Raw genomic sequence first — 20,432 nt, 5'->3', positions numbered from 1 at the left:
ACTCGGCTCACGCACACACGCTCAAGCACACGCACACACAAGCCTGTAAGTGTGGCTCTCACCATGATAGCAGGCCTCGGCCCGTGACCCACCCTCCACAACAGGGATGTGCAGAGAATGTTAGAGAGGCAGGGGCTGACATTTCTAAAAGGGTGGAAATATCAAAAAGCTCACAACGCGCCGCGGCGCGCTGTGAGCTTGGAAGTCGGATATTTTCGGTGCGTGATACCACACTGAACTAAGCATAATCATGTGAATACGTGGCGTACAGCATGAATTTCTACACAGAGGGCAATTCTTTCAAAATAAGATGCTGCATTCAAGCTCAGGAGAGTTATTTGGACAAGAAAATCCTCTTGAATACTGCCTTCATGTATGGCATGAAAATAGGGCATTTGCATTTCTTTCACCATAGTAAAAACTGCATTCATGGTCTGGAGAGGGCACTTTTTACAGACGGATAAAAGGGCAGGGGCTCAAGCCCCCTTTGTCTATGTGTGCACTTGCCTGGTCCACAACCAACCAACAAACTAACCCTCCCCTCTGATCTCCCAGCATCTTCTCCTTCTCCTAACCCTAACGCCAGCTGGTTCCCACAGGGCCCACACACCGGCCAAATGCGATTCGGTGCCACTAGCATTAGTGGACTTAACTGCATGTGGGTGGGTGACGTGACGTAACGTTTTCGCTGTCCTCGGTGTCAAACATGTATAAATAAAAAATATATTTGTCAAAAACCTTCTGAATATTGTGCAGGACATTAAGCTTTATGTGAACTTACTCAAGATTAAAACATTTCATTCCTCATTTCTTCAGAATCTTCAACCAAACATGGCAAAACTCATATGGTGTGACTGTCCTGACCTTGTTTCTCAAAGTGGGAACTTGAATAAAACTAAGAAAAAGAATTGCTAAAAATCATTTGAAAATGAATTTAGGCAAAAAAAATGTCTATTTTGAGCCTATATCTTTTCAAAGTCAAAGCATAATGTTTTTAGTCATTTCTGATCAAAAACATTTTGTCCCCCAACCCAAAATCATTTGGTGTGACACTAGTTTGGAAAAATTAAACAGGCAATTATTTGGACACCTATTGGCTAGAGAGGTCCTTCTTCTGTAAGGCTATTCAGCACTCCCAGCACAACTGCAAGACAGGTGTCTGAGGTGAGTTATGATTTTAACATTTTCATGAAATGCCATCTTGTTGAAACGTTGACAAACTCACCATTCTGGATGTCTTTTGGTGTGACACCTTTTCTTTAAAAAAAGCTTAAGTTATTTGAAGTTTTGGTCATATTTCCATGTAGATCTAGGCTGCTTTGTTATAGCTAGCATGCTGTTAGCATGCTAATGTGTACATAGTAGCCTCAAGGTAAACCTAAATGGAGAAAACAGTAATATGGTGTGACACTTAATCATATGGTGTGACATGTCTGCTTGTCACACCATATGACTTGACTGTCACACCATATGATTTATACTGTATTTAACTACAGATATAACAACAAATAACAAAGTTCCATGTTTCTTTTGTACATTTAAACATTTGTTTTAAACATTTTTACATAAAATGTAATTTAGCTTCATTCAGTGATACTTCAAATTCATCAGACAGAGCAGAAACCCCTTCACAGAAACCTTAACATATTGTTTCAATCTAAACAATATTTTCTCTTTGTCTTAAACTATACATTCCATTTTCTTTTGTCAGCTGGAAAATGACAAGTGCTGAGAGAACGAGAAAGTACAGGGAGAAACTAAACAATGACCCAGCAAGGAGAGAGGAGCCAAAGGGGCGAGACTGCCTTTTCTACGAAGAGCAGGAGGTTGTCTGTGGCATAGCAGAACCGCAACAAGGCAGCCGGTTTGCTACCCTCACCAAATACGACTGGCTGATGTACAATACAGTCTAAATGTATAATCTAATCTGATCTAATACTTTTGTACTTTCACTCACTGGACTGGACAGTGGACAGTGTTAAGGTAGGACCCGAGACAAAACTAGACGTTGTGCTGCGAGAGCTTGTAGATCAGCTATTTTCAGAGTTGCGCAACCCAGCACTCTTTAGCTAGTGGAGATGTGGTGTAATGTCATGATTCCTAATTACATTTGTTCAACACAAAATGCTGTGTTCAAGTTCAGGAGACTTCGGAAAAAAGCAATTTACCTGAATGCTGAGTTCTGTTTCCACTAATTGGTGTTAATAAAATGTTGCCTTCAATGCCTTGGCTCCAAGTGTGGCTATGCGCCTTATTGTCCCTTTAGGATCCTTCTGCCGTGGGCCGGCAGAAGACTTAGGTGTGCGTAGCATTCCTGTGCACATCCTCATCATCCATCTACTACTACAATTCTTTCTTATCCCATGTTAAAGCCCTACAATAATATCCTGTTCAGAAATATTAAGGCCATGTTATCCTGGGTAATTGTTTAATCAATCAGTAAAGTTCAGTACTCACTAATAGGTAGGTTAAAACACAGTTTGCTTTGACACATGAAGATATGATCATACGGTGTGACACTAAATCATTTGGTGTGACATTCCAAATAGTGAGAAATCATACCTTTATTAATGATTAAACCAAAAAAATGTTTATGGATTACATAGAGAATATTATCAGGAAGAGTCACAAATATTTGTGTAATTTTAGAGAAAGTTTTGAGAGAATACATTTAAAATATGTTGTAAGATCATGAACATGGGCCTCACACAGAGTGTCGATTATGAAAAAAATATACAGATATAATTAATTTTCAAAAAACTATAGTGGATCACTGGTTAGTTATGATAAAGGACTTTGATAAAGTGAGTAACTTAAGAAAGATGTACTCCATTTTCATTTTATGAACAATTATTTTCATGTCACACCATATGACGATTTTAGGCACAAGTACAACAAACTGCTGAATAAAGTCTGATTCCAATAAAATATCTAAAAACAAAATGTATTTCCATAAGGTTGAGAGTGAGTAGAACAAAAGTAAATAACTTTTATGCCTGCAATTTAAAGTTTTTTTAAAAACACATTTTTTGGGGCGTCACGTCACTGACCCATGTATGCTCTTTTGCCCTTTTAAATGGACCGAAATAACTCTCTGTAAAATTAAGAGAGTTAAGCGACCACTCTGGATTTTAACGGTGCAGGAATCAGAGCTGGGTAAAGTAGCCACAATACTCAAGTAAAAGTATTGTTACTATTTACTTCTACTTGAGTAAGATGAGCAGATGAGTATCTAGTAAAAAGACTGGATTATTTATCAAATAAATGTGACCAATGGCGAGTTGGAGACATAACTGCATTTTTGCAATTGCATAATTGTTCAATTATGCAAAATTGGATGAAGTCTCTCAACAAACAGAACTTGCATTTCATCCAAAAAATGTATAACAGCAGCCAAATCATTTGAATGTTGCTTTGGCCCCAACCAGGGTGTCGCACCGAATTCTGGGCCCTGGGTACAAGGATTCTTTAACTATTGAAAAATAACTATTCTTTAACTATCGAAAAATAGCAGATATACAAGCTCACAGCACGGCACCGAGTGCTACGCTGCGAGCTTGTAGATCTGCACCATAGTAGATGTACAAGATCGCAGCACGGCACTCTGTGCCGCGCTGTGAGCTTGTATATCTGCTATTTTTCAATAGCTAAAGTATATGAAATAATTCCAGGCCCCTCCACCTTGGGCCCTAGTAACTCAATCAACCTTTTTCCCCCCTTGTGATGCCCCTGGCCCCAACACACGTGCAACGGCCTCGCCAGCAAAAAGAACTGAAAAAAAAAAGGCTAGGAACCGACCCGAGATCAAATATGCTTACTGATTAGCGCACAAATCCCCACCAGTAAAGCCAGTGATGAGATTTGTCGGAGATAATGTTATTGCGCGGGGCGCTAATGCACTAGCATCCGCAGCTATTAGCGGTTTAAACTGGTGGAGGGAAAACCCCCGGAGAAATGGACGCGGGCTGAGCGAGAAGCTCATTATGTTAAGATGGCGGATGGGAGTTGCCGATAAAAAGAAAAGCGTAATGATGATCCCAGATTCCCAGACACTGGAGAAGGGAAGCGGAGGGAGAAACACACAAGGGTTTTAAAGAGGAGTTGAGAAAGAGATAGGAGTAAAGGACCATGTCAGCGAATGAAGGAGTTGACAGGTAAGGGGTAACAGGCTTGGTCGGTTTAGTATTACAGTATAATATAGGCAGTGGTTCTCAAACAAAACAAGACACCCCTGATGTTATAGCACCTTCAATTTATGTCATATTTACACTACATAAATATGTAAATCTTTCCCCCTTAAGAAACTGTATGTCACGGCTCACAATCTGAATTTGAGAGATTGTAGATCATTTTATTTAACTTTGTTTAACCACTTGAACCCCAGCATCCCTATTCTGAGTGGAACATAAACAGAAAAGAACCAATTTACAAGCTCACGTGTCGGTGAAGAGATTTGATTTAGATTTTAAAAAGTACAGTGAACTCTGGTATAGAGGGGTTAAGTCGTTAAACTGACGCGACAAATTCCAAATATTATGAAACTGTTCTGCGGCAGCTTTGTCTGGCGTCACGGCACCCACTTTGAGAACAACTGCATTATGGCATTTAGAAAGATTGATGATTTTCAAACACTTTAAAGTGGAAATGCTATATTTGAGATGGCGTCTTGTACAGCAACATGGTCTCCTGATTCATGTGGCAATGGCTATATAATGCTGATATGCCTGTAACTCTAAAAATGGCCTAGGCTATATTATGAACACAATGTCCAATCATATCCAAATTGCAGTCGCATGTTGAGGGGCCTCTATAGGGTGTACTTCCTAAAGCGCAGTTACGCCGGGGCTGGCACAAACGCAAAAAGTTGCACCATCTGTGCCATACAAACACTTTCACCACCATCCCACCCCCTTCATGTCCTAGCGGCTGCACCCCACGGCCAATCCGGGAACCCATTCAGTTTGCCTCTGGGCAGGGGCGTCACAAGGCAGTGGTCCTGACAGATTCCGCTGTCAGCACCACTGAGAGATTACCTACAGCCAAGAGGGCGATAGCAAGAGGGTGCAAAAGACCTGTACTTCACGTTTCTGTGTGACGTAGGTAGATACCTTTTTAGGAGGCGGAAGCATGTTTGGAGTCTATTCATTTACAATGGGAGAGCTAACGTGAACACAGAGCAAAATAATAGTTCAGAAGCTATAGTCACTGAACTAAATATTGGACCAGATCATCACAAGCCACATAATATTAACACAATTGTCATACTAAAGTGGCTTTTTTCAGCGACACAACAACTGAGAAAATCAACTTTATTATTGCTCTTTAGCTGTCCCAGCAACACACTCTCGCGGGATCTATAGCACCAGTAAACAGGACGTGCGCGAGATTTGCCGTCAGAGCCGGCGCCCACTTAGGAGTCTATTTGTAGGCTTTGTGTACCATATCGCACTCTAGTGGATCCAATGAGGATGAGCTATCTTCATTAATTAAATATATTTGCCTACAGCTGACACTGCCTTGGGTGTAGGGCAACCCAGGTCTGGAGGAGATCTGTGCTCAGAGGAGCACACCTTTCTAGTTCAACGTCTGCCGTCAGTCTGTCACCAGCAGCACCAACGTGTCGGTATCAAGTGTCATCACGTCCTCCAGGAAAGGTATGCTGAATCTAAGAAAAAGAGTGCTTATTTCCTACTCAATTATTCCACGGCTCATACGTATTTAAGCCTAGCAAGTCTTATCTAAGTAGGTTAATTGCATATTAGACACACAGCATTGTAGTTTAGACAATGTCTTAAATGGTACAATGACTTCCATCACGAGCAGCTCAGGTTTTACAGGGTTTTTTCTCCCGTTCTTTTTGGAACGGCATGGCAGGGATGAGCCATGTAACGAATCCACAAGGACAGGTAGGACGCTCACCACCCGATCTGTTCATAACATCCGATACTCATCCAATACCAATACTCACGTAGCCAATCAAATAATATCTACCTGCATACTAAATCCATACCACCAGATTTCGGAACCGTTTCCTTTTTCTGTATACTACAGTAAGACAACCTCAGGGCGACATGCGGCCTCGAGGTCGTGCCAATTCTTGGCCATTTGACCAGTGATGTATATCGGACCAGTTACCCATATGGAGACCCCTGGTACCCATATATGGAGATCCATGTACTGTATATGGTACATCCCTTTTATGCCCATAAATGGAGAACACTGTCTGAACCAGCCACACAGATATGGCATTCCCATAGATATGGGCTTAATATTGATGACATCAGGGATCTCCAAGTATAAAGGGATTCTGTTAGAGTGGCGTCGGAAGACGCAGTGTTAAAGTGCCTGCACAGGGCCGCAACGGTTGTGGGTTCGAATCCACCGTGTTGTATCCGGCTTTGTCGAGCATCTACACAAACAATAGGCCCACGTGTTCGGGGGAGGGAAGCTATCCTACCCGGTGGGGGCTTCTCACTGGTGGGTGAGTCATTAAAATACAACAGCAGGAGGAATCAATTGTCATAACGACTAAATTGGGGAGAAAAAGAAGGGTAAAAAGTAAAATACTCAGATGTGAGTGCACTACCTTCCTCATGGAAAGAATATGACACAATTTTCTAATTAAGTCTCTTTTCTTTCCCTTTCACATGGAACGGCTTCTAATATTATAGTCAGAGAGAGTCAGGGAGAGAAGAATGAGGCTGGCAGGACACTGCGTCAGGCATTTAACTACTTAAACTGTCAATATAGCAAACTTGACCTTTCACTGTGTACTTGTTTTGCTCCTTTTTCCCCCTCTACACCAAACATCTGTGAGCTAGATCCATTATTTTCGGCTAATGTTCCTCCAAATAGGGATGCTAGGGTTGAAGTGGTACAAAAACAAGAAAGAAAAAAGATTTGGTGACTCCCCTGTAGTAGCTCTTAAGACCCCCTAAGGATCCCAGACCCACTGTTGAAGACCCCTGACTTAAACCGTATACTAAGAATATGGGGCTTTTAAGCCGTGACATCATTTTGTAGTCAGACCTCCAAGCAGATTTATTGTCAATATCTGTCCCTCGCTATTTCAACAGATCCGAGACAAAAATAACGACTGAAGTATAATTCTAACACTTTCCTTTCAACAACAAAGAGAAGAAAAAATTGTAAATACTAAAAATAGTATAAAGATTCACGGGCGCTGGGGCCTTTTGGCCCCAAAAGTTCTCCTCTGCCAAAAAAATGATGTCAGACTTAACAGCCCCATAGGCTATTGACCACAGCCCCCCCCCCCCCCCCCCCCCCCTCCCATCCAATAATCATGTAGCCGATCAAATCATTTTCTTCAGGATCAATAAAGTATAATATATCTACACCTCAATCCCTTTCAAAATACAAATGAAAATGACCAAACCCTGACCAAACCCTTACAAGTCCTGTAAATGTCTCCAATGAGTATATATATATTCCAAAAGTATGCACAAAAAATGCTTATCTTAATTGTCCAGAAATCAGGTAATCCACAAAGTCAGAAAATAAAACAACAATGTATTGTATAAAAAAGGGGAACAAATATTCCTCACCCAAACTATAAGTCACAAGGCCACAGGAGGTTCCTTTGTCTTTGTTCCTAATTGATCCAAAATATAAACCGTCAGAAATGTTCTTTCGACCGAACTCTCCTTCTTCCAGGTCTAAGTTCTTCGGCCACACTATTCGATGGTTTGACAAGTTGTGATTTTGGATTAGAGAAAGGCTTAAAAGAGCCTCTTCGACAAACCACCAAACACTCTTTTCCATAACATGGAACCCCTGGCCACCTCACTTCCTGGTACCTCACTTCCTGAAACTTTCCAAGGAATATTTAGAGGAAGGGAAACCGACGTCATTTTCGCTATCATGCAATTCCAATCGTCAGATTTGTCGAACCATCGGTGCCAATTAAACTGCAGCCGGAAGTTTGGTAGAATGCACTAGAGTGGAAGCCTGTGGACCAGCTCATGAACAAACACTATTTCTGAACAATTGAGACTGTCCACCATTTCCTGTCTGGCAACCAAATCTTGCAATAGACAGAAACTATATCTGCCGCTGTTTAGATCCTCAGTAAAATCATGCACTGTATGCTACATATGCTGCTTTTTCCTCACAGCCCCCCCTATGAAGTGAACCGTGACAACAGAAAATGAATAGCCATATTCAACTGCAGAACTACAAAAAAAAAAGAAAAAAAAATCTGTACACAATTTTTTTTTGTTAAATATTCAACCATATTTTAACCAATATATTCCATTGCTGTCATCACCAAGTATGTATATGTTTATTCTTCTTTCAATACTCATACCTGGACAGGAACCATACTATTTCACACATGTGGCAGTGTCACAATCACATTTAGGAAATTTCTCACAAATGTCTGATTGTTGTGTTTTTTAAAGTATTCACCTACAGTACAGTATAACAATAACAATTACCTATATTATCCCATGTTCAGTTTCAGCTTAACCCAGCTGGGTGCTGCCCACAAGGAGCGCGGGGGAGGGGAGCAGTTAGGGGTTAGGTGTCTTCTTGCTCATGGTCATGGACACTTCGACACATAGCTGGAGCTGGAATCGTACCTGGGACCTCTGGGACCTCCGGAGTCCTAGGCATGGACAATAAACCATTCAGCTATGGCTGCCCCAAAATAAGGGCATGCTCAAGACGGGGGATCCCCAGGTAAAACGCCGTTAAATACAGTCCAGGGCGGCTGGTTTGTGCTGCATTTTGTCAATGTTCTTTCTCCTGACAGAGGTTCTGCACCCCAGGCAGGGTGGTGGCGCGGTCCGATAACAGGCGTTACTTTGCACATCACTCCTACTTCTTCACAAATGAATAGAAAATAAAGGGCTTCGCTGAGTCACTGCTACACTGGTGTCCATTTGCTGGCAAAGCAGCAGGTGCCTGGGGATGGAAAGTGAAAATCTATTTGGCGAAAATAAAAGGTAAGTATCCTGTTAAAGGACAACTCTGCACGAAATAACATCTAGGCTCATTTATACTCCCAAATGATTTATAGAACCCAAATGACTGTCCATGGGGTCTATTAGGCAGAAATGCCCCTGTCGTCCAGTTAGGTGACCCAGCTACTGTTGTTTCTTTGCTATGAAAACCACTTTGTCCTTTTACTTCTGACAATTACCGTTGTTTCCTGTTGAGATTGGCAAATTTCACCCCAGTGTTTTCATCCCACTCACGTCACTTTGTCAGCTGACATGCTTACCCCAGGAAATGTGCCAATCTCAACGGGAAACAACGGTAAGTATATTTTAACACCGGATAACACCAGATATTTTGGATACTTACAGTAAGTACATTTCATGTTACTTCTTTAAGACTTTTTCACTAGCTATTTTCTTATGGGTGACTTTTACCACAGTCACATTCAAGTAAGATATGCTCACTTTTACTCAGGTATGGCTTGCAGGTATATACGGTACTTCATACACATTTTGTCAGACAGCAAGTTGAACAGGAGTGTATTAGAGGCTGTGGTAGAGACAAGCAAGGCCTTTTACTTGGGTCTTGGGTGATGAGTTAATGTAAATTGTACCGGCTGCATCTGTTTTCCGACTCAAACGCCGTAATGGTGCGTTTTTAAAGTTTTGCTCCTTTGCCCCCGTAATAGAGGCAGCCAGCATCTGACTGGCAAAGGGCAACATTTTTCCTGCTACATCAGTTTTTTAATCATCCACTGCTCATTGCCCTAAGAGAAGAAAAAAAAGTGCCGTCCCTCAGTGCACAACAGCACACAATGGCCCATTAATTCGGCAGATATACGTTGCATTGGCAGGAAAAGGCAAAGTTCATAATATACTATACTTGCTCGGCTCGCATGGGTTTCTCTATATTCACTGAATGTTCTGAAGGGCAGTTTTAGCATTTCATTGAATGGGTTGAAGGGCGTTTTTAGCATTTAAGGTCCAAACCGGTTGAATTGGATTTCCTTGCACACAAACCTCATACGTAAGCCAACCTATTAGCCTCGCAGGCCTTTAAGCGTGTTAATGACTTTGCCAATTGTTATAAGCTAAGCTCACAATACTAACTAATGTTTTCAATTCACTCAGAGGGAGCTCTAATTGTAATGGACTGTACTTTCCTGTTTGACCCATGAATCACATAGGACCGGGGGGTACATTAAATTACATAAGTACATTTTTAACAAATTGAATCTCATAAACTTCAGGTGAGATGGCAATCCGCCGTGAAATATTACCCGTGGCGCGGGTCTGAGAGTTGTATCCCTCGCTGTCCAATCTGTTTATTGGCCGTACTCGACTCACTAAAGGAACTATATCATTTCTAATGGCACAATGAAGCTGGCCAGAAAATATTAAAGTTTTCAATGGTTTTATTAGCCTTAACTAACTAGCAAAAATATATTTCAATATGGCATCCGTAAGCCACGCACGTAGCAGACACTCTGCTGATTCACGGACAAAAATAAAACCTTAACAGTGCAGCTAATGTGGCATAATAAAGCATAGCCAGGCCGCTGTTCAACAAAATAATACGAAGACATGGGGGATGTTATTTCAGGTCAGTCCGTGATCAGCGCTTTTCACCAAGCAATCTTGAAAACAGTCATATGTTCCCCATATCTTCCCCTTAAATAATACATTTTTGTATAATGCATTATGAGAAAAAGAAAAGAAAAACGTGTTGGGAGAATCAGCACAATACCTCTTGAGACATGTTTGTGTGCTATTAGGCACTATATGCGTTTATGAATATTTTAACTGTTAAAAGTACTCGTATATAATATGTCGGAAACATCAGCATCACCCGCGCGATGGTGAGAGCGGTTTGGCGAGTGCCCACCGAGGACCATATTTTCACAGCACTTGGCCTGGCATGTTTACTCTAATTCACTCTGTGATGAAGATATCCCTGCCCGCTGCCAGCAGGAGCTCTTTTATCACCTCTCTTCCCGTAGCAACAGCACCCCGTGCGCCCCCAAATAAAGGACTATTAAATCTGTCTCCCATGTGCCGTCAACATGCAGGGGTGTCGCACCAAATTCTGGGCCCTGGGTACAAGGATTCACTGCGGGCCCCCCGCACAATTATGTTGTGCTTTAACTATTGAAAAATAGCAGATATACAAGCTCACAGCGCGGCACAGAGTGCCGCGCTGCGAGCTTGTAGATCTGCTATTTTTTTCAAAGGTTTTTTGGGAAAAAAAAGAAAAAAAAACTATGTTTCTATGTCAGTGGTGCTCAACTTGTAGATCTGCTATTTTTCAATGGCTAAAGTATAGAATAATTAAGGCCCCCTCCACCGTGGGCCCTAGTAACTCAGTCCCCCCTTGTGACGCCCCTGCCCGTCAACATCCAAAGCTCCCCCTGCACCCCAAAACAGCTGTGTAAGGGAGAGAGAAAGGGCGGCGAGGGAACATAAATCAAGGTTCGATGACACCATTATCGGCTAAGAGCAGGGTGACAGGGGGCTGTCACAACACGACGTACTGATACACAAACAACTAGCCCGACCATAAATCACGGCGTGGCGTATACAACGAAGTGGACACGCACATAGTAAAAACCAGAGTGTAGAAATGGAACCAAATGGACCCAGAAGGGTCCACTCACGGGGAGTTACACGTCAGTAAAGTGTCCATTTTGGTTCACTCTGGGTTATAGCAGACTCTGCTTCGGGGTGAGGAGGAGGTGACATATCCAATACACTGTGGTGTCACTGACTGTGGTGCTTTACCCACAAACCTAATTCAATGCATTTGACCCTCTTGACCAATAGCGTATTTCTGATGCGCTGTACACATTTTAAGTAAAACAAATGTAAGTATTTAAAGAGGTGGTGCCATAGTTTTGTACTTTTTCTGGTTGTCATGTGTCTATAGGAGGTTGACAGTACTTCATTAGACCCCCTGGTGTGGTTGTTATGAGCAATTATGTATTCCCTTTGTATTTTGGGTTCCTTCCTCGAGGCTGCCACCTTGTGGGTCAAAAGTGCCGATCAAACACAGATAGAGTGACATCATATATAGTGATCCCTTCCCCTTTTACCCTTCACCCAACACTGTGGGTGTGGCTAACTTCAGCCGGATCACCACCCACCCACTCTGAGCTAACGCGGACATTATTTGTATGCCGTGGCCATATAGTTTAGATCTGCCGATCTTGACGCCATAAATTACATAATTCAGCTGTGGACCCCCTGGAACCCGCCAAAGGACCCCTTTTTGAAAAGCGCTGCAAATTGGCCATATATACTGTAGACTATGAATGACTATAAAAAGCAAAACCTCATAACTGCCTATAAGGTTTACTTGGTCACGGTTGAGACTGCATATAAAAAGAGTATTAAAAAAGGAGTTCAGAGAAAGTGTGAGCATTTCATTTATATTATCCTGCTCAATCCACCGCCCACTCCCTCCCTCCCTCGTTCGCTCTCTCTCCTCTCAGGGGCGTCACATGGGGGGGGGGGGGGGGGCGGAGTGGGACTGAGTTACTAGAGGCCAAGGTGGAGGGGCCCTAGTAACTTTAGCTATTGAAAAATAGCAGATATACAAGCTCAGCGCGTGACCGAGTGCCGCGCTGCGAGCTTGTACATCTGCTATTTTTGAAAAAGTCGTGAAAATGTGTGCAAATCTTATATGTATTTTTTAAGTGAACATATGTAACTCAAATTTAGCTTCTGGGGGGGGTCCCTGATGCTAAATATTTTGAGATGGGGTCCGTGGCCAAATACATATCATTTTGAGGGTCCTTGCTTGACATGAAAAAGTTTGACCACCACTGACATGGAAACATAGGTTTCTTGCACACATTTTCACAATTTTTTCAAAAATAGCAGATCTACAAGCTCGCTTGCCATGCTGTGAGCTTGTATATCTGCTATTTTTCAATAGTTAACATGCATGGGGGGCCCGCAGTGAATCCTTGTACCCAGGGCCCAGAATTTGGTGTGACACCCCTGCTCCTCTCTCTGTATCCTCCTCCTCGCTCTTTCTCTCAGTCTATTATGCGAGCTGACTCTTTGATCTCTGACGGAGGAAAGGTGGCTTTATCACAGAACAAGAAAGGCAGAGAAATAACTCGGAGTACAGAACCCCTGTGATGGGGAAATGAGAGGCGCCGCTCGCTGTGTGTGAGAGAGAGAGGGGGGAGCAGAAAGAACAGGAACAGAAGAATCACAGAGGCAGAGAAATTGACAATAGCTAAGATGGCAGAGAGATCAGCCCTGGAAAATTGAGAGCGAAAGAGAAGGGGGTAGAGAGAACACATTGTGAGTTGTTGTGTTTTGTTTTGGTGGGGGGTTTATACTTCCACGCCACTGCATCTCAGAGTCAAATATCGTTGTTGTTGTCGGGCAGAAACCGTATCATCTCCACATTTTAATATTGAGATATTTTTTTGGGGGGAAATGAATGCCCTGGCCTACATCAGGGGTCTTCAGCAGGGGGTCCGGGACCCCTAGGGGGTCCTCAGAGTTACTACAGGGGGTCCTCCAAATCTTCCAACCCTTTTTATATTAACAACTTAAACCCTATAGTGTTCATATTAGTCCGGGAAAAAAAGGGTGATTTTTGGCTGAACGTGGATTCGCCTGTAAAAGTTTTTTTCTCAACTGATTCTTGTAGCTTGAGGTCACCTCTTAAGGATTCAAGAGGATGACCAGTGATATCCATTGAGCATTTTTTATTATTAACCCCTTAATGCCTGAAACATGGGCTCCCATTGACTTTCTATACAGGAGGAAAATACCCAGAAAAAGATTATTTTTCGGGGTATTTAAGGAGGATCTGAGGGGTCTAACTAGGGGTTTGTCATGATGCTGAATCCATTGCAGGCATTTGTTTTGCACAAAAAACATTCCGTGGGCTAGAAATAGCCTCAGAAAACAATACACGTATGGGTGAGTATTCATGTTAGTCGGAGGCCTTAGGGTTTTTTTTCTCGTGCTAATCAGTCTAAAAGTGCAAAATTTTGCACAGATGTAGCTCAGGGCATGCTCTAATGATTTAGCTAGGTCGGCGACCTTCGGGGTCACCACAACACCCACAAAACTCTGAAAAGTGATGACTCATTATTCTGCCCCCACATCAAGGACTTGATTCTGATTTCTCCCCAATGTGATTTAGCGCCCTCTAGGGGCAGGTCACTGTTTTTGTTTGTCTAGAGGTTTCTGTTCATAAAGTTACATTTGAATGCTCCAGGTGTCTAGAACAGCAATCAAGTGATTATGAGCAGCTTTGCAGTTAGTTCAGCTCAGTTTGAGAACACAGCAACAGTTTGATGTTCCTCCTGTCTCCTTCATGCCCTTTGTGAAGCAAAGTTTGTAAGTGAATATGTTTGAATTTAGTTACATTTATAGGGATTTGAGGAACATGTGTACTTTATTACTACCATGCTTTTTGGTACATTGTGATTTTGTTACATCTAGAGTACTGACTACAGATCCATGCCTACATTGGTTTTGCTTGCCTGTGATAACTGATGCTACAGTTTGGTTTTGTACTTACTGCTGGTCATGTCTGTTTGTTATTGCTAGATATGTAAAGAATATCAGCTTTATTGCTTAAGAAATAATTATTGAATTCATATGTTTAATGTTTTGTACATTGTGTAAACTTGTAGATCGGCTACTTTTACATATGCCGTTTCTTTTCTTTCTCAGTTTCACAGCTTCTATAAAGATTGTCAAGCTCAGCTCCTGTCTTGGCTCCTTTATTTGAAGATTGTTTAGCTCGCTGCATAGCCACATACGCAGACGTGTGGTGAGGGCAGAAGAGTGAAAAAACTAACTTCATCTCAAGAGCATCCTGCACCACTACCAAGAGCAACGATGTCGGACGCCGCAGAATCCACCACACATCTCGACACAGATGCCAAGTCAGTCCACAGTGGGACAGCATCACGCCGGTCCAGTAGGTCCAAGCATGACAACGAGGATGGCGAGTCCGAATCAAACACGGCATCATCACGACGCTCCAGTAGGTCCTCCATCTGTAGGGCCGCAATAGAGGCTCGTGCAAAAGCTGAATCTGCACGAACAAAGGCGATTTATGCGAAACGTCAAGTAGACTTGGAAGTAGAGAGAGCAAGCGTGGATGTAGAGAGAGCACGTATGGATGTGGAGAGAACACGCATCGATGTCGAGAGAACACGCATCGATGCAACGCTCATAGCACTGAAAGAAGAGGGTGAAGCTGAAGCTGCAGCTGCAGTCGCAGAAGTGTACGAAGCAGCTGTAGAGGCAGACATTCAAGATTATAGAAGTGCACGCAGCCACCGCCTGTCAGCGCGATCGTCTCTTCTTCTCACAAGTGAATATGTAAATACTCATTTCAATAACCAGCAAGGTGACACATCCAATCAACAAACAAGCTCTCAGTCACAACGGCCCCTCGTGCAGCAAACAAGCTCTCAGTCACAACGGCCCCTCGTGCAGCAAACAAGCTTTCAGTCACAACGGCCCCTCGTGCAGCAGACAAGCTCTCAGTCACAACCGGCACAGGTACAGCGCATGCAGCAGTCACAACCAGCCGCCATGCAGCAGTCACAGCCAGTCACCATGCAGCAGTCACAACTACACTCTGTGCATCAACCAAGCTCCCAGGCACAAATACCTCAGGTCACCAACGTCACCTCCCCATCACACTACGCCAACGTCACCTCCCCCTCACTCTACGCCAATGTCAAAGTGTCCAATCCCTCTCCATCACATTATGTCAGCACAGCAGGTTACACACCTAGAGACGGTGGTCCTTCCTACACACCTGCTTCCAGGTCGACGGACATTTCTGACCTCGCCTCATACTTGGCCCGTCGAGATCTCGTCTCATCGGGGCTGAAGATGTTTGATAACCGGCCAGAAAACTACTTGTCCTGGAAAGCTGGCTTCTTCAATGTCATACAGGGATTGGACTTGAAACCCAACGAGGAGTTAAACTTGCTCACCAAATGGCTTAGTGGGGAGTCACTGCGGCATGCTGAAAGGGTCAGAGCTGTTCATATCAATAATCCTATGACTGGTCTCAACACAGTGTGGCAACGGCTAGATAGGAGCTATGGCTCACCAGAAGCTATCGAGGCTTCACTTTTCTCAAGACTGGAAAACTTCCCGAAGATCCAGAACAAAGACTTCCAGCAGCTGCAGGAACTCTCAGATCTGCTCCTTGAAGTGGAAGCAGCTAAAAGTGAAGGTTATTTACCTGGCCTCAGCTTCCTGGATACCTCCAGAGGTGTAACCCCTATTGTGGAGAAACTTCCACACAATCTGCAAGAACGATGGGTGATCCAGGGTTCTGATTACAAAAAGAAATATCAAGTTTCATACCCACCTTTCTCATTCTTTGCTGAGTTTGTGCAGAGTCACGCAGAAATGAGAACAGACCCCAGCTTTGCTCTCCAAACCTGCAATGCACCTCCAAGAAGTGAGAGGCCCCCAGCAAAGCAGTGGAGAGCTCAGAACCCCATTTTTGTCAATAAGACAGAAGTTGAGAACTCTTCCACCCCAGACCCTGAAAACAAACATTGTGAGAACCCAGACAAGCAATGCCCCATCCACAAAAAGCCACACTCTCTCAGGAGCTGCAGGGGTTTCAGGGAGATGTCGCTTGAAGACCGGAAGAGTTATCTGAAGGAGCATTTCATATGCTTCAAATGCTGTGCCTCAACGACCCATCAAGCAAAGGACTGTCAAGTTGATACACACTGTTCAGAGTGCGACAGTACACATCATATCTCAGCCCTTCATGTGGGTCCAGCTCCTTGGGCAGACACAGCATCTACCACACCTGCCATAGAGCATGGCGGGGAGCAAGTTGAACAAGCCTCTGAAGTAGTCACTTCACATTGTACCGAGGTCTGTGGAGAAGGCCGCCAAGGGAAATCTTGTTCCAAGATTGTTCTGGTCAACGTCTACCCCAAGGGACTTCCCGAAAGGAAGGAGAGGATGTATGCCATGTTAGACGACCAGAGCAACCTTTCACTGGCAAGGTCACCATTCTTCGACCTATTCGGCATCCGGGGGAATGCCACTCCTTACACCCTCAAGACATGCTCTGGCACTACTGACACCACTGGAAGAAGAGCCACCGGCTTTATGGTGGAGTCAGTGGACGATAACGAGCCCATGCCAATGCCACTGCCTACCCTCCTGGAGTGCAACCTCATACCCAACAACAGGGACGAAATCCCTACGCCAGAGGTTGCGTCGTGCCATCCTCACTTGCAAAGGGTGGCTAGCGAGATTCCCCCTCTCAACCCCTCAGCTGAAATCCTTTTGTTGCTCGGTAGGGATATAATCCGTGCCCACAAAGTCCGCAAAATGTACAATGGATCTCACCACAATGCACCCTACGCCCAACGGCTTGACTTGGGATGGGTTATCGTAGGTGAATTGTGTCCAAGTGGAACTAACAAGCCCACCGTCAACAGTTTCAAGACCAGCGTCAACGTGAAAGACAATTTCACAGCAACGGTCTCCAGTGCCCGTGCAGCAGCCCCAGTTACAACAATCCACAGCCACACAGAGGCTCCGCTGTGGACCAGCAACGCTGAGGTCCTGCTGCCAACCACTCAAATGGCATTAACTGTTTCCACCAAACCCCTGCATTCTGGCCAGCCGCCTGGGAGTCCCCTTCATGGTTCCCGGCCTTCTGGATGGCCTCCTGACAGGCCTGCATCACTAACTCTGCACCCTGGGTGCCCTCCAGGTCAACTCGAGGTTTGCAACCTCTTCAGCCATCAGTGGCAACGAGTCCATTGACTGGACAGTACAGTGACTGTCGCTGAGGCGGTCCTCCTTCTACCAAAGGACACTGTTTTAATTAGTTTGACATCTTACAGATGTCAGGCGGGGAGTATTCTGCCCCCACATCAAGGACTTGATTCTGATTTCTCCCCAATGTGATTTAGCGCCCTCTAGGGGCAGGTCACTGTTTTTGTTTGTCTAGAGGTTTCTGTTCATAAAGTTACATTTGAATGCTCCAGGTGTCTAGAACAGCAATCAAGTGATTATGAGCAGCTTTGCAGTTAGTTCAGCTCAGTTTGAGAACACAGCAACAGTTTGATGTTCCTCCTGTCTCCTTCATGCCCTTTGTGAAGCAAAGTTTGTAAGTGAATATGTTTGAATTTAGTTACATTTATAGGGATTTGAGGAACATGTGTACTTTATTACTACCATGCTTTTTGGTACATTGTGATTTTGTTACATCTAGAGTACTGACTACAGATCCATGCCTACATTGGTTTTGCTTGCCTGTGATAACTGATGCTACAGTTTGGTTTTGTACTTACTGCTGGTCATGTCTGTTTGTTATTGCTAGATATGTAAAGAATATCAGCTTTATTGCTTAAGAAATAATTATTGAATTCATATGTTTAATGTTTTGTACATTGTGTAAACTTGTAGATCGGCTACTTTTACATATGCCGTTTCTTTTCTTTCTCAGTTTCACAGCTTCTATAAAGATTGTCAAGCTCAGCTCCTGTCTTGGCTCCTTTATTTGAAGATTGTTTAGCTCGCTGCATAGCCACATACGCAGACGTGTGGTGAGGGCAGAAGACTCATCACTTTTCATCACTAAAGTCGATGGGAGCCCAACTTGATTTGGCCGCTGTGGCGACCCCGAATGTCGCAGACTCGGGTGCCCTAGCTAAATCATTAGAGCAAGCCCTGAGCTACATCTGTGCAAAATTTTGCACTTTTAGACTGATTAGCACGAGAAAAAAAACCCTAAGGCCTCCGACTAACATGAATACTCACCCATACGTGTATTGTTTTCTGAGGCTATTTCTAGCCCACGGAATGTTTTTTGTGCAAAACAAATGCCTGCAATGGATTCAGCATCATGACAAACCCCTAGTTAGACCCCTCAGATCCTCCTTAAATACCCCGAAAAATAATCTTTTTCTGGGTATTTTCCTCCTGTATAGAAAGTCAATGGGAGCCCATGTTTCAGGCATTAAGGGGTTAATAATAAAAAATGCTCAATGGATATCACTGGTCATCCTCTTGAATCCTTAAGAGGTGACCCCAAGCTACAAGAATCAGTTGAGAAAAAAACTTTTACAGGCGAATCCACGTTCACCCCCATTTTTCCCGGACTATGTAGCCAAAAATTGCAGATCTACAAGCTCACAACGCCTCGCATAGACCGTAAGCCACTGGGGTTGGTCGGTACCAACTGAGGGGATTAATGCTCATGGTGATTTTTGTCATGGTATACATGTCTAGAGTTAGAAAATATGTGATAGCCTTGCACCAGAGGTAGCTTTATGGGTGCTATCATGCATTTTATTTTATAACACTAGGCGAAAATTACTTAGATCAATTTATGAAAACATACTACTTAACTCCCCTATATAAAAGGTTTTTCAACTAGTTATGTTACCTCTAGGTATGCTTAAGAACACACTAAAGATGTTGGAATTTTCTATGTCTTATAAAGCCATCATTTTCAAGATGGCGTCCAAGATGGCTGCCTGGAGCTTAAATAGCGTTATGATACTGTTCAACCTATAGAAAGGTGGTATTGGTTATCTAACCCAAGGTTTTAGGGTTCAATGAATGTGGCTGAATCAGTGAAATTACCATCAGTTAATTATGTATTGCCAAATCCATTGTATTGCAATGATCCAATGATTGTACATCATTTTGTTAAAAATAACAAATTGTATTTCAGTTGTGTGAACTTATGGTGATTCATATGGGTACCTGGGGGGCATAGGTGTAGATTACAGTTATATATTCAATTGCCATTCAGTCTTAGGCCTATGTGCTAAAGGTCAGGTTAAGGTCTCTCACATCTTGTTATCACTCCTTATCCAGGTGTCCAAGCAGGCAGCAGCTATGGTCACTGGTTGACATGTAGAGTGTTCACCTCACAATTGACATGTTATACAGATACGTCATTCCTCAGCTGCATTGCAATACTGTTGCAAAGTTCAGCGCTGGAAATGCATGTGTTTGCATATGGAGTGTATCAGCTGCACTCTGAAGTGGTTTTTATCAACTAGACCAAAGACATTTGAACAGATACAGCAGCAGTCTACTTGGACACTGTGCATCCGACTGGCTGACTTTGGGTAGACAACTTAATTCTTCCTACTGTATACTTCCCATTCACCAGTTTGAACATGCAGGGAGACACCTTGTCAATAGGTTGTCACCTTTTCTCTCATGACACACATGATGAAGTGCTTCTTCCGTGCTGGCCATGTGCAATATGCTTGATATCTCACCCAGTGCCTGCTGAAATGCATGGTCTCCATGCCATAGAGGCTAAGCTAGAAGTTGTCTGTCAGCACCATAATGGATTCTGGATCACTGTCTCTGCTCACCAGTCTGGGGAGCAGACTGAGAGAGCAGGAATGATGCTGTCATGAGTCATGACGCATGTGGGTAGAGTTGACTGACGCCTACCCAAAATGTGCAGTA

Source organism: Nannobrachium achirus (genome assembly GCF_963921795.1).
Source record: "Nannobrachium achirus genome assembly, chromosome: 23".
NCBI lineage: Eukaryota > Metazoa > Chordata > Actinopteri > Myctophiformes > Myctophidae > Nannobrachium > Nannobrachium achirus.
Note: the sequence above shows the minus strand (reverse complement) of the source record.